Here is a 14,609-nt window from a genome sequence, read left to right as displayed (position 1 = left end):
TCCATATGTGATCAAGCACATTTGGTGCAGATGGGTGAAACATACATAGGAAAACAGGATATTATTCTTAACTCCAAAGAGAATGCTTAACCTGCAAGGTATATATATATGTATGTATATGTATATTTATACACACATACATACATTTTTAATAAATAAATACATTTTATAAATAAAATGGAAGTTTTGGTCTCCCACTAACTTGCAGTGTGTATTGTTCTCGTTCCAATTTTTGTTTGATTGTTTGTTTTTTGGTCTCACAAGAGAAGGCATTATTTGCTCTACTGCCTTCAGGGATACATCAGAGCAGAAACAACAAATTGAACAAAGATGTTCAGAAACCAACAGACACTGATCTACTAGTAAGACCTGGTATACAAAGTTCTGATAAAGGCCATCAAAGTACCCACACTCATTTTATTTTGATTTTGATATTTTTTATTTTTTATCAGTGGTTTATTTTTTTCTCCATTCTTCTTTTACTGTAAATAGATTTTATATACACTATATTCTGATTATGGCTTCCCTTCCATCAGCTCCTCTGAAATTCTCCCCACCAACCCTTTCATCTAAGTTCATACCCTTTCAGTCTCTTAGAAAACAAAAGACACTTAAATATGGGAGAGAAGAGAGGTCAGGGACTGAGCAGAGGGGAGGAAGGGAATGCCAAGGTTGAGTCTAGATGTATTATATGAGAGAATAATAAATTAAAAAATGAAATAATAAAATAATAAAACAAACATACAAGAAGAATCTCTAAGGTAAAAACATCCTCCAAACATTATGAGATAATTAACCTTCAAAGATGCTAATGAGTTTATTTTATGCTGGCTATAGATAATGAATGGTTGGCCTTCATTGTCATAAGTCTGAGTATGTTGTGCTTTAATTTTCATTCTATTCTAAAATGCTTTTAATTTATTTCTTAATTTCTTTTTATGACCCATTTTTAAATGAGTAGTGAGTTGTTCAGTTTTCCTGTGGTTGTAAGCTCTCTGGTTCAGTTGTTGATATCCAGCTTTGGTTGTCAGATACGATGTAGGATGCATTTTTTTTTTTTTTTTTTGTATCTGGTAAGATATGCTTTCTGTTCAAGCATATGGTCAATTTTGGAGAATGTTCCATAAGGTGATGAGAAGGGACATTTTGTGTTTGTGTAAAATGTTCTGTTAAGTATCTGTTAGGTACATTTGGTTTATGATGTAATTTAGAAACTGCATGGCTCTGCTTAGTATATGTCTGGATGGCCTGTTTGTTGTTAAGAGTGGGTCATTGATGTCTCCCACTATCAGTGTGTGGGTGTCAATAAGTGATTTAGTTTAGTAGTGCTTCTTTAATGAACTTGGCTGCCCTTGCGATGATTATGGAAATTACAACACCCTTTTGGCAGATTTTTCTTTGATGGTTATATAGTATCCTTGTTCCCTGTCTCTCCTGATTAGTTTTGGTTTGAAGTCTACTTCATTAGATATTCAAATGGCTACATCATCTTGTTTTATGGATCCATTTGCTTGGAATATTGTTTTTTCACCTTTTTACCCTGCAGTGATGTTTACTCTTGATAGTAATGTATGTTTCTTGGATGCAGCAGAAGTATGGATCCTGTTTCCATAGCCATTCTGTTAGTCTGTGTCTTTTTATTGGGAGAATTGAGACCAGTGATGTTGACAGTTATCAATAAGCTGTGTTTTTGGAGTTCTATTATTTTGTTGTTGTCGCGTGGTTCCCCTCCTTTTGATTTTCTGGCCTGGGATTATTACAAAACTTGAGATGAGACTCAATTAGAATTGGAGGGGTAGAGGAAGTTTGAAGATTGCCTACCGGATTCCATGGGTGGTGTGGCTGGTGGCTTCCCTGGGCACACCAGTAGGTCTTGGTAACATAGATAAAGAGATGGGGTTGTAGAGGAAGCCTCTAGGAGAAGAGTTGCATAATCTACTGATAATGGGAGTAGAGATGGCCACAAACATGTTTATATGCAGCACCTCACAGGGTTTGTTAAGTCTTACTATTTATTATTATTTGTGTGTTTGTACATGTGTATATATTTTGTGTGTTTGTGTATGCATATGTAGATGCCATGGGTCCCCTTTAGCTGGAGTTAGAGGTAATTGTAAGTTGCTAAACATGGTACTGAGAACTGAACTCCATCCTCTGGAAGACTTACGCCTGCTGCTCACTGCTGAGCCATCTGTTCAGCCCAATATTCCTTTTTAAATCTTATTTTAAATAGAAGGGACTCACTTTTTATTCTGTCAGTTTTCTCTTACAAGAGCAAAGTTCAGACTGACCGTTGTTCTAAGCAACTCGCTATGGTCCACCCTAACTCTCTATCTTATCCCCGACTTGCTCTTATTATTCACATCAGGATTGAATTCTAGGTCTATAAACTAATTGTGATTCCATTTACTTTGTGGGATACAAGTCTGCACTTATATCTTTAAAACTGCAGCAGAGTTCCTCTGCCCATGGCTCCTCATCTCTTCTCTATCTCGTGCTGTCCTAAGCTACACTGAATCCCTTCTCTAGCCATCTAGTCCATTATGGGTATTTTCTCCTCCAGAGAAATGGACAGAATTCAAGTGGAAATTGACCAATGCGGAGAAATGGGCTGTGAATTTTCCCAGAGGCAATTATGAGGGCATATAAAGTTACATACCCAGAAGTTAGATTTAGATGCAGAACACTGAACAGCACTACCTAGTGTTAAGTCTTCTTGTGTGAAATAGTTATGAGAATTCTGTTGAAGAGAAGTTTTGCTTGTAATTGACAAGGAGTCAGGGGAATGGAGAAATAAGAAGCAATTAAGTTACCTAGTATTTCATCATTAATACCTACACTTCATTTTCATTCAGATTATGAACTGACCTATGCAGGTCCATACTATTTTTATTTTGGCTACTTTTAAGATGCTCCATTGGACTCCTCATCAATTCAAGGAGATCATTCTTTTGTTGCATTGTCTGATGTTGGATTTCAAGATGTAATGTAGTAACATGTGATTTCTATACCTAGTTTGTGTTACCCCAATGGTTGGAAGATTTGTTTTTGCAGGCTCTGCTGAAGCAGGAGGACTTCTCTGCACTTGATATTGTTCATCTGCCTTTATCCATCCCACAGGCCTTTTTAGTCTGGATTTTTATTACTTCCCAGAGTTCTACTTCAGGAAGAAGGGAAATTGAGAACATAATGTTATGGTCTAAATGTTTGCATCCCTTCCAAATTCATTTGATCAAAGTTAATCATCAGTGTGATGTTCTCAAGAGGTATTTGGGAATTGATTAGTCCATGAGGATGGACCTGTAATGAGGGAATTAATGTTTGTGTAACAGAGGCAGCAGAGAGTTCCCTTGTTTCTTTAGTTTAATGTGTGAATACAGGGAGAAGGTCAAGAAGTGGGTTTTGACTGGACATCAAACTTGCTAAGTGTAGTGATTTTATATCTCTGAGTTCTAGAAGATACAGATTTTTGTTTTATGTAAGATATCATACACGGCATGTTACTTTAGCAGCCTCAAGTTAACTAAGTCAGGTTTTGTCTACTTCTAAATGCTTCAAACCTTGTCTGGATAGTTCCCTCCCATGATCAGGTTAGAATGGAGGGCAGACAGGTTCTCTATTCTTAGAACCTTACATATTGATATTATTTATTTTTTCTGTTATCCTAACTTTCTTACATTCTAAGCCAGGAACTACGAAAAACAATATATGTGTGAGTTTTAGAATCTTTCCTTTGCATTGTCATGAATTTTTCTACTTCTCTGTATTGTTCAAATGCAGAAATGCTCTGGTTTCTTCTGGAAAACCGACTTGGTAAACTCAAAAGCACAGAGGATGTTTGTGTCTCCTTTTTGACATATCATCCTCTCTGAGACAAAAGCAACACAGACATGGGAAAAAGGATGGAAAATAAAACCACCTGGGGCTTGTTGCTAAATCCATATACACAGGTTAATATTTTGGAAAGTTATACAACAAAACATAGACTGTGTATGTGTACCTTTCTACTTCACTGTCAGTTCTGTTGGGAGGGCAAGGAGTGACTAACATTGAGCTGTGATTTCTTGCATAAACTTCTATTCTGAAATACTTAGAAAATTGATTTTTACTCTTTTTCTAGATATCTACACTCATATTTGGTCAGCAGATAAAAAATAGAATATACGGGGCTGGAGAGATGGCTTAGCGGTTAAGACCACTGAGTACTCTTCCAGAGGTCCTGAGTTCAATTCCCAGCAACCACATGGTGGCTCACAATCATCTGTAATAAGATCTGATGCCCTCTTCTCTTCTGGTGTGTTTGAAGACACCAACCGTGTACTCATAAAATAAATAAATCTTAAAAAAAAAAGAAATAGAATATACGAGTGAGTGATTTATTAATTCTTGACATTTCAACAAAAGGAAGCCATTTTTATAGGGACAGGTTTACTGTTTAACAAACATGTTTAGAGAAAATTATTTTTCACCAAAAGTATTTATCAGGCATTAATAATAAGCTGAAAGTTGTAAAAATGTGAAATATCATTTGATGTTTGAAAGTGCCTTAGGACTGCTTTGAAATCATTGGTTTATATTTTCTTTTTAAAAAGAACTGGCTTAGACTTAAGGGAGAATAATTAAAGCTTATTATCACAAACATATGAATTAACTGTGCCTTTGCCTTCAGCTCCTAAAAGACTGAGTCTAAATATTTTTCCGTCTTGGGCAGCGGAATATCATATACATAAAAAAAAAATCCATATAACACCTACTCATTTCTGCCTTCTTCTAATAATAATTCAGAACAGGTATTCAGTGTGTTGATTTTTTATGACAGAGGCTGCTGTACAAGTCATCCATACACTGAATGCTGAACAGCCATTACCATTATTTTGACAAATTTTCTAAGGTATTTGGCATCGTTTTTGACAAATGGTCATGATGAAGCTGATTCAAGTGGATGACAGACAGCTGTACTGTAGTTCTGCCAATTGATTTTTTGTCATGGACTGATTCAAAAAGGCTAAAGAAAGAGTTAATCTGATCTGACAGCAGGAGATGCATTCACAGTGGGAATGTGGGTGATTGTTAAAGGCTGGAAACGGTGTAGGCTAACATTGCACTGGCAAATTGGATAATTACCATTGGCAACTCTCTACCTAGAAAAAAACGTTATCTGAAAACCCTGCGTTACATAACTGTTGAACATTGGAATTACATAAAAATATAGGTGGACTTTATATTAACTTATTCATCATACAAAGTTTTAGCCAAACCATTAGAATTTTCCTAAACAGGGTGTATGTATGGAGAATGCATACCTGTGTTCAAGTTCATAGAGTAGAGAAGGGATAATATGTTTTCGAGTAATATTTTATATAGTCGGAAGCAAACATCAAACCCCAAATAAATCATGCAGAAATATTTTTCTATATGGATAAATTCTTCTTTTTAAATAATACTGTGTGTATTTTATTAATCATCATTGTTTACATTTCAAATGATATCCACCTTCTTGGTTACCCCTCTGCAACTCCCCAATTCCATCCCCTCTCTCCCTCCTCCTCTTTACCTCCATGAGGGTGCTCCTCCACCCACTCACCTCCTCATGCCTCACCATTCTAGCATCCCCCTTTGCTGGGGCATCAAACCTCCACAGAACACTTTACAAAGATTCTCTGAAAATGATGATTGTTAGCTTGGTGATTTTTTGTGGGACTCTAATAGTAGGAGTTCTGCTTCCATTGACGACAGATAAGGCCATCCTCTGATACATATGTATATGTCACCATGGATCCCTCCATGTATACTTTTTGGTTGGTGGTTTAGTCTCAGGGAGCTGTGGGTGGTCCAGTTAGTTGATATTGTTCCTTCTATGGTGTTGCAATCCCCTTCAGCTCCTTCAGTTCTTCTCCTAGCTCTTCCATTGGGGTCTCTGAGCTCAGTCTGATGGTTGGCTGTGAGTATCTGCATCTGTATTGATCAGGTGCTGATAGAACCTCTCACGGACAGGAGGTTCATACCAGGCTCCTGTCAACAAGCACTTCTTGGAGTAAGCAATAGTGTTGGGGTTTGGTGTCTGCAGGATATGGATCCCTAGGTGGGATGGTCTCTGGATGGCCTTTCAGTCTCTGTTACATTTATTTTATCCCTGTCTTTCCTTTTAAAAAATTTACACTTCTCCCATACAATGTATTCAGAACACAGTTTCCTCTCCTTCCACTCCTCCCTATTTCTCCCCACCTTCTCTCTCCCCCAGATCCACTCCTCCTTCATTTCTCTTCAGAAAGGAGCAGGACTCCCAGTGAACAAATACAACATAACAAGATACAATAAGACTAGGCAAAGTCCCACCTATCAGGATAGGGTGAGGCAGTGTAGTAAGGACAAAAAGGGTTCCAAGAACATGCAAAAGGGTTAAAGACACTCTACTCCCACTGTTAGGAGTCCCACAAAAACACCAAACTAATAACCATAATTTTCAGAGAATCTTTTAAAAATGTCTTTAATCATTGAAGAAAACGTGTGATGGTTATTAATTACAAATTTACCACAACTTAAAAACACCTGGAATAGAGTCTCGATGAGGGACATATAGATTAGGTTGGTTTGTGGGCAAGTCTGTGAAGGATTGTCTTAATTGTGCTAATTGAGGTGGAACTATCTATCCATTGTGGGTGACATGATTTTCTCATCAGGAGATTAAAGACTGTATACAAGAGACAATGAGCCGGGTACAAAGAAGTGTCCAGGTATTTCTTTCTTCTGTTTACTGTGGGTATGCTGTCACTAGTTACAGAAAGAGAACTAGGGCACTATGCCATAAGAGAAAGAACAACAAAGCCAGTTAGAAAGCTTGTGCCCTTAAGTCCTGCCTCTGCGGTTTTACAACAATTAGCAGATATTCTACATTTCTTTCTTTATCATTTTCATCCTCCAAGAGACCTCTTTTAGACAATTTTTTCCTAATTAACTTAATCCTACTGAAATGTAAATTTAATAAACACACACACATATTAATCTTTCTCTTCAAACACCTATTTCTCATATAGAGTGAGAAAACAGCTCCCACTGAAAATGCACGATTTACACCATTATTTAGTATTATGGGAATCATTTATTAAGAGCTTGATTTATATAAAACAGTATGCATATATGGTATGCAAGAGAATATTATAATGCCCTTGCTTACTAGAAGCATTTATTCAGATAGGCCAATTCTGCCAGATTAGTATGACATTATAAAATCTCTAAAAGAAATGTCCATATGAAAATAGTGATAGTAATTATCTTTGCAAGATCGTAGGTAAAATTGCTATAACAAAACACTGTAGGCAAGGCAGCTTATATAGGATAGAGCTTTATTTCTCACACTCAGGAGCATAGAAGTTTAAGTTAAAGATGCTAGCTAGCATGGTTAAATTCTATTAACAGAGTCTTTTCCAGGTTTCAGAATGCAAACCTGCCATTATATTCTCTCACAGAGAACAAAGAGAGGCAGATGTCCCAAGGATGTCTAGTCAGGGCCCCGTCCACATATCTAAGCCCAACACTGCACAAACACACAACCCTTTCATACCATGATATTTCCAGGGGATAGTTTGAACACCTGGAACATGGGGAAACAGAAGCATTTGCTGCATTACAGTGGTAGTCAGGGAGTGAATTCAAAGGAAGTCAAAGGAGCTGGTCTAAACTGCTTTAAAGTATGAGGAGAATTTTAGTGCCTACAGTGGGGTTTGGTGTTTCCTAGGGAAACAAAATGTCTGCATATTGGCCTGAGATCATAGCATTTGAGGTTTATTTTCACCCATAAATAAATGTAACTTCAAAAGGTTATGGGAGGATTTAGAAAAACATTAGATTGTAAAAAGGCATTAGATATAATACATTTAAGAAATTAATATTTTGAAGTTTCTGTCAATTATGCAATTTATTATTCAAAATATTTGCTTAATTGAGTGCTCTGTTTATAAGATTCTGCTGACCTGAGAGCCAATTTCAAAATCATTTTGGTTTTATCACTTGTTAAAATGTTAATAAATTACGAAGGGATTGTGTTGTATCAGTTTACTATCTAAGACAAATACATGGGTCTCAGCTTTTTTATGTATTTATGTGTATGAGATTATTAAGTCTTATTGCTGCATGGCATATTACCTCTGAAAAACATGAGTAGAAAAGTTTAAAGCTTCACATTTTTCTGTGTGTGGGGTAGCAACTCCCCGCCATGGTGTCTTAGGAGGTATCTGTTAAAGTGTTTGGTAGGGAGGTGGGGGTCTTATCAGAGTGATCAGTGGGTTGTGGCAATAGAGAGGTTAGCTTCTAAGCTTCTTGAATGGTTATTGACAGGATTTTCTTCTCATAGGTTGTTGGACAGATGACCTCAGTTTTTTTTTTCTCAATCTTAAAGGGAAAGCACTCTTAACTAAACACCCCAGTTCTTACCTGCTTTATCAGAGGGAAGCTGGGGGACAGTTTCTCCCATCGTGAGCATATGAGAGAATGAGGAAGAGTAGAACATGAAAGTCCCGTCTGCTTTCAGCATCATCGAAGAAGTGATAGCTCATCCTTTCTGTGAGTCTCATGAGGACAATCGTTAACCCACACCACATGAGGGAAAGCATGCATTTAAGAACACTTGAGTCATTGGAAAGGATGCTTGTGGATGCTTATTGTAAAAGTTTGAATGAAAATGGCTCCCATAGGCTCATAGGGAGAGGCACTACAAGGAAAGATGGCCTTGTTGGAATAGGTTTGACGTGAAGAAAGTGTGTTACTGGGGCAAGCTTTCAGATTTTCAGATGCTAAAGCCAGATTCAGAGTCTTTTCTCTCTTCATGCTGTCTGCTAGTCCAGACATAGACCTCTCAGTTGTTTCTCCAGCACCATGTCTGCCTGTGCACCACAATGCTCCCTGTCATGACAATACTGGACTAAACCTCTGAACCTGTAAGTCAGCCCCAATTAAATGTTTTCCTTTATAAGAGTTGATGTGGTCATGGTATCTCTTCATAAAAATAAAAACTCTAAGACACTTATATATCACAAAGTATCATAATTTAAATGGGTTTTGAAAGTTAATAGGCCAAGTGCAGTGGCTCACACTTGCAGTTCCAGTATTTCCAACTGAGCAAGGAGAGTTACAAGTTTGAGATCAGCCTGGGCCACATGGTGAATTCTAACTTAGACTCCAGAGTCAGCCTCTGTATCAAAAACAAACAAGAGAGGAATCAATATTTTTTAATAATTGCCTTAGGGATATTTGATTATTAAGTGATATAATTGTGTCTAGTAACAGACAATTCTTTGGTAATAAAGAATTATCTTTATTACATTCTCTTTCTAGACATCTGGACTTGTATAGAGATCTCTTTCTACCTAATTTATCAAAGTAGTTTTGGAACATTGTATCTGTTAATGTGTTTTTTAATATTTACAAGACGTTTTGAACCCTAGGTCAAATTACAGGAGACATGAGACAGGTTAGAATAAAGTTGATGAATAAAGGGTAATTTAGGTGAGATCTTTTTGATAAATTCATTTTTATAGGCATGTTAGCTAAGAGTGTATAAGGATTTGTTCAGCCCTTAGACGTAAAACACCAACCCACCAACTAACCAAACAAATCCCTTGTTTGCACTATCTATTCTATGTTAAGGAATGTCAGTTCATAGAACATAAAAAAGAGAAAGTTTTATAACATAAAAAAAGAAATAGTCTATGATATGTTCTTAAACTAGGATTCTGCATGTCTTAGTGTTTTAATAGCCACAAAGGCAGAGCAATACTGCAAGTAAAGTGTTTTTACTAATAAGGTCTAGAACATTTAGTTAGGACAGGTATGAATGATAAAATTGTGTCTTCCACTGATCACATTTACAAACTGCTAACCTTAAAATGAATCTCTAAAGACGGACTTGCTTATAGGACTGTGGAGATGCTATGTGCCCCTTTCCTGTAGCTGCCTCTCTTCTGTGGACAACACGGGCTGTTGGGGGCCGACTTTTAGCAGAAAGTGGCTATCAGCTTTGCAGCCATCTTGAGCCATATACCCTGACATGTGATTTGGATTACAATAGCCTACAACAGCTGAGCACACTCCGATAATCTTGGTTTAGATACCTTGAGATTAAAGGTGTGTGAGATTAAAGGTGTGTGAGATTAAAGGTGTGTGAGATTAAAGGTGTGTGACTTAAGAGTATGACTTAGAAGTATAGAGATCAGAGTTAGAGACAAGACCTAAGGGCATGATTAAAGGTGTAACTTAGAGGCGTGGCTTAGAAGTAAGACATATAAAAGGCAGAGACAGAACAGATCAGAATCAGACTATAGAGGAAGAATCAGACAGGAGACATTTAGAGGAAGAGAGACTGAAGAATAAACAGGATTGAATCACACCCTGTCTGGTCTCCATTCTTTGAGTCTGCCCTCACCCTCGCTCTTCCTGAACCCCGACCCGCAGACCGGAGCAGCAGCTTGGGCCGGGATACAGTGGCCGCCCAAATGTGGGTCGGCCCGGGCCTCAACATTTTGCCTGGGCTGCAACATTTATTTTGGCCGCCCCAACATGGGGCTAGTGTGGACCCCAACATTATTTTGGAGCCCGAACAGGGACTCGAGCTTGGGCCTCAACAACGGGCAAGGAAAATGACACTGACTTGTATAAAGAAAAAGACAACAGGAAAATAGTTATCTTCAGTTGTCACCTTGACATAGACCTAGAGTCACCCAGAAAGAGGGAGCCTCAACTGAAGAATTATCCAGCCAATTGTGATAAGTTACAGTCCTGGGGAGGTGGGTCTGCACTGTTAAGAAAGGTAGATTGTATTTATGCAGTTAGGAATACGTAGATGTATGTGTACAATGTATAATATATATGTATAATACAAACATGTACATACATACTCATGTAACAACAATTAATAAAATGTGGCCATTTAAAAAAGAGCCTAGAGTTGTATATGGGAGGTTTTAGAGGCAAGAAACAGAAGGGAAAGATGATCTAATTACATAATAACACCAAAAAAACAATAGAAGAAGCAAAAATGAAGAGAAAAGAGGTAGCAGAGCCAGCTAGAGGAAGCATGCCAGTAAGCAGCATCCCTTCATGATTTTTTGCCTCGAACTCTGGCTTTAACGTTTCATCTGGGCTGCACTTGATGTAGGACCATAACCTCTAAGTTACACACACTTTTTCCTCCCATAAGTTGCTTTGGACCAGAGTGTTTATCATAGCAAAAGAAGCAGCCTAGAGCAGATGGTGCCTAGGTCTTTCAGAGACCGTAAGGATGACTTGTTTTTCAACATAAAAACCAATAGTTTTTATTATACAAGAAACAACTTTATGAAATAAATTGCATTTCTTTTTTTAAAAACTTTTTATTGATTCTTTGTGACTTTCACATCATCCACCCCAATCCCACTTATTACTGATCCCTGTATGTCTCCTCTCCACACTTGCCACTTTGCTCTCAAAACAAAGCAAAATTAAAAATTAAAAAAAACCCTCTCACTGTGGATGTAGTGTGTCACAGTGTGTCACACAGTATACCCCTTGCCCAGACAGATTTACTTGCAAATGTTTGTTGCAGTGAGTCATTAGTCTGGTTCAAGGCCTCTGGCTCCTGCTACACCATCAATACTGGATTATCACTTGGACTCAGCTCCCATACCCTGTTGCCCTGTGTCATAAATATCCTGCATCTTTAGTTCTGCAGGACCAGTCCCTCCATGTTCTCCATAGATGGGTTAAGTGTTGGGGTGGGCCAACTCAGCCCTGGATCTGAGCCTGGGTGGTAGCTGAGTTGTTCAGCTTGCCTGCTCTCCTGTGCTCATGCTACCAGGGCCAACTATCCAGATTTGTTCAGGTGAGGTGTGGGGTTTGCCCTCTACCTCCTGAATGCTGCATCTGGCAAGGGGTGGGGACAGCTCTCCCAAGCCCATGTCCCTGGGGACAGCTCTTCTCAGTCTGTGAAACCAGAGCCAGGTCCACTGTGCTGCTCAAGGAATGTCCAGGGCCAGCTCTCCCAAGTGCTGCAGCCAGCAAGGGGAGGGTTCTGCTCTCCCGTGTTCATATGCACAGGGACCAGTTCTCCTACTGTGCCCAGTCAAGAGGTGGGGCCAACTCTGTGCAGCTCAGACATTCCCATGGCCCTTGGTGGTAACATGGACTATGGACATTGACAAAGACCCCTGCTACTGTAGAGCCATGGATCCAGACATGACCCTCCGTGGCAGGCAGCACAGGCCTGGACATCACAATGGCCTCAGATGGTGAGCACAAGCTACTCATATGAGACTGTTCTTTACCATCCTCAAGTCTCCATCTCTGCTTCTCTTCAGAATGCACAAACTGTTCTGCTTCTTTGTCCTTTCTTTCCTGAATCGATACTCACATCCTGCATCCCTAATCACATCCTGCACCCTACTCACATCCTGAATCCTTATTCACACCCTGTATCCCTAATCACATCCTGAATCCCTATTCACACCCTGCATCTCTATTCACATCCTTCATCCCTACTCACATCCTGCATCCCTAATCACATCCTGTAACCCTACTCATACCGTGCACCCCTGGACTAATCACTAAATCTCTCAGGAATGTTTTCTTTAGGCATTAAATGGAGACAATACATTTCATTGGTTGAGTAGGAATTACATTTTAGGTTGGCTATTAAATAGGAGTCACATGTGTTCATTTTTGTTACCCAAGTTCTAATTATATTTTTTAGAAAGGACACAATACAGTTTTCTGCCTTTTCTGCTTGCTCTTAGGTCATATTTTGTTTATAGAGAAGCAGCTTCCGCTGTTTATAAAGCTTCAGCTCTTTAGCTTCAAGTGCAGTGGCCTCACCTACATCCTTTTTGTAGGTACTCTTAGACCCAGAGTTCTGACTGTTCTGAGTAATTTTGGCAAAATATACAAAACCCTTATTTTCATTTTTCCCATTTATTCATTTATTAGTGATAATAATGTATTCCAGTTTTGTTTTCAGCTACATTTCTTTTCTCTTTTTCCCTTTTGTTTCATCATACTGTTTAATCTAGCATGTTGCCTAGAAAGGCTTATAGCAGGAAGAGGACAAATACTTCTCCAGTGTGTCTCTTAGAGACCATTTTCATCCACTGCTCTGTTTGGCCGCTAGCCTCTTGTCTCTCTGTTCAGTAATGGTGAGGCAGATTCCTTTTCCTCGGGGAAGAGAGATCCATGGTTTGTTGCCCTTGCCAATATCAAAAATGTTGGAAAGCTGAGTGGCAAGGCTGCTGCTATTGGCATCTTTCACATGAACCACATCAAAAGAGGCAGGATGTCTTTCTCTGTTGGTGATTATACCAATTCTTCCCAAATTAGCACCTCCAGTCACCATACACAGATTTCCAGTGTCGAACTTGATGAAGTGAGTTATTTTGCCTGTCTCCAAATCAATCTGAATGGTGTCATTCACTTTGATGAGGGTATCAAATAGTACAAACGCCATGGGTCACCAGATGTGGGATTCCTTTTGTGCCCACAAAGATCTTTCTCACTTTGCACAATTTGTACTTGGCCTCCTCAGGTGTAATACAATGAACAGCAAAACAACCCTTGGTGTCATAGATCAGACAGAAGTTCTCTCCAGTCTTGTCAATGCTGATGGCATCCATAAATGCTGCAGGGTAGGTTATATTGGTCCTGACTTTCCCATCAATCTTAATGAATTGCTGCATGCAAATCTTTTTTACTTCATCTCCAGTCTGGGCATACTTAAGTCTGTTTCTTAGGCAGGCATTCCCTAATCTTGTGAGGACCAGTGAATGGACAAGGAACAAACATACCAGTCAACTTATTCAGCATCCAGTGTTTTGGAGCAGCTATGCGCTTCAGGTGTTTCTTGAAACCACAAGCCATGGCTGCACTGGGAACAGAAAGAACTCAGCCACAATTCTTACTTTGCATTGATGTTTGTGCCATTTAGGTATTTCTTGATAATTTTCATAGTATAAAGTATTGGTTCACTGGTAACATATAAATATTTCCTTTATTATTAACAGTTTTGTAATTTCATGAATAATAATTTTCTAAAGCAGTTGTTTTAAAATTTCTGCAGTGCAGGAAATTGAACTCAGATTCTTACCTGTGATAAAGTATTTCTATTCCCCCAAGCTATACCACTACCTTGAGAATATTTATACCAGAAGTTTATTTGAATAAACTCTGTAGTAGTCTAATTTTTAAAAATTTGATTAATATCATCTACCTAATATGTGCAATGGGTGGCAGTAAATTTCCATAGTCTTAACTCATAACTTTTTTTATTGTTTTAAAATATACTCTTTTAAATTACAGATTTGTAAAAATAATGTGTGGTATTTTGGCAAATGAATCTTACAAGACATAGGCACACTAGAATTGCTAGGCTCGACAGTTTCTATCCAGTTTAAAAATTCTTATGACATTTCAAGTCCATTTTTAACTTACAGAGAATGAGAAATTGCAAGAGTTTCAGCTTCCCCATGTGCCCCGGGCAAAGATGGCTCTGAATTCAGCTGGTATTATTCACGGTAGACAAAGCTTAAAATCAAAGTTGTATTCTTTACATAGTATATTAAGTGTGCCTTAAGAAAAAGAGCTAATTTTTAATA

At 38.4% G+C, this 14,609-nt stretch overlaps 1 pseudogene; it reads right to left on the bottom strand.

Moving 5' to 3' along the window:
* Nucleotides 1-13,105: 13,105 nt before the first annotated feature.
* LOC117718060 (small ribosomal subunit protein eS4, X isoform-like) lies at nt 13,106-13,875 on the bottom strand (annotated as a pseudogene).
* Between the last annotated feature and the right edge of the window lie 734 nt (nt 13,876-14,609).

Source organism: Arvicanthis niloticus, chromosome 12 (assembly GCF_011762505.2).
Source record: "Arvicanthis niloticus isolate mArvNil1 chromosome 12, mArvNil1.pat.X, whole genome shotgun sequence".
Lineage (NCBI taxonomy): Eukaryota > Metazoa > Chordata > Mammalia > Rodentia > Muridae > Arvicanthis > Arvicanthis niloticus.
This window is presented reverse-complemented; position numbering and strand designations above follow the sequence as displayed.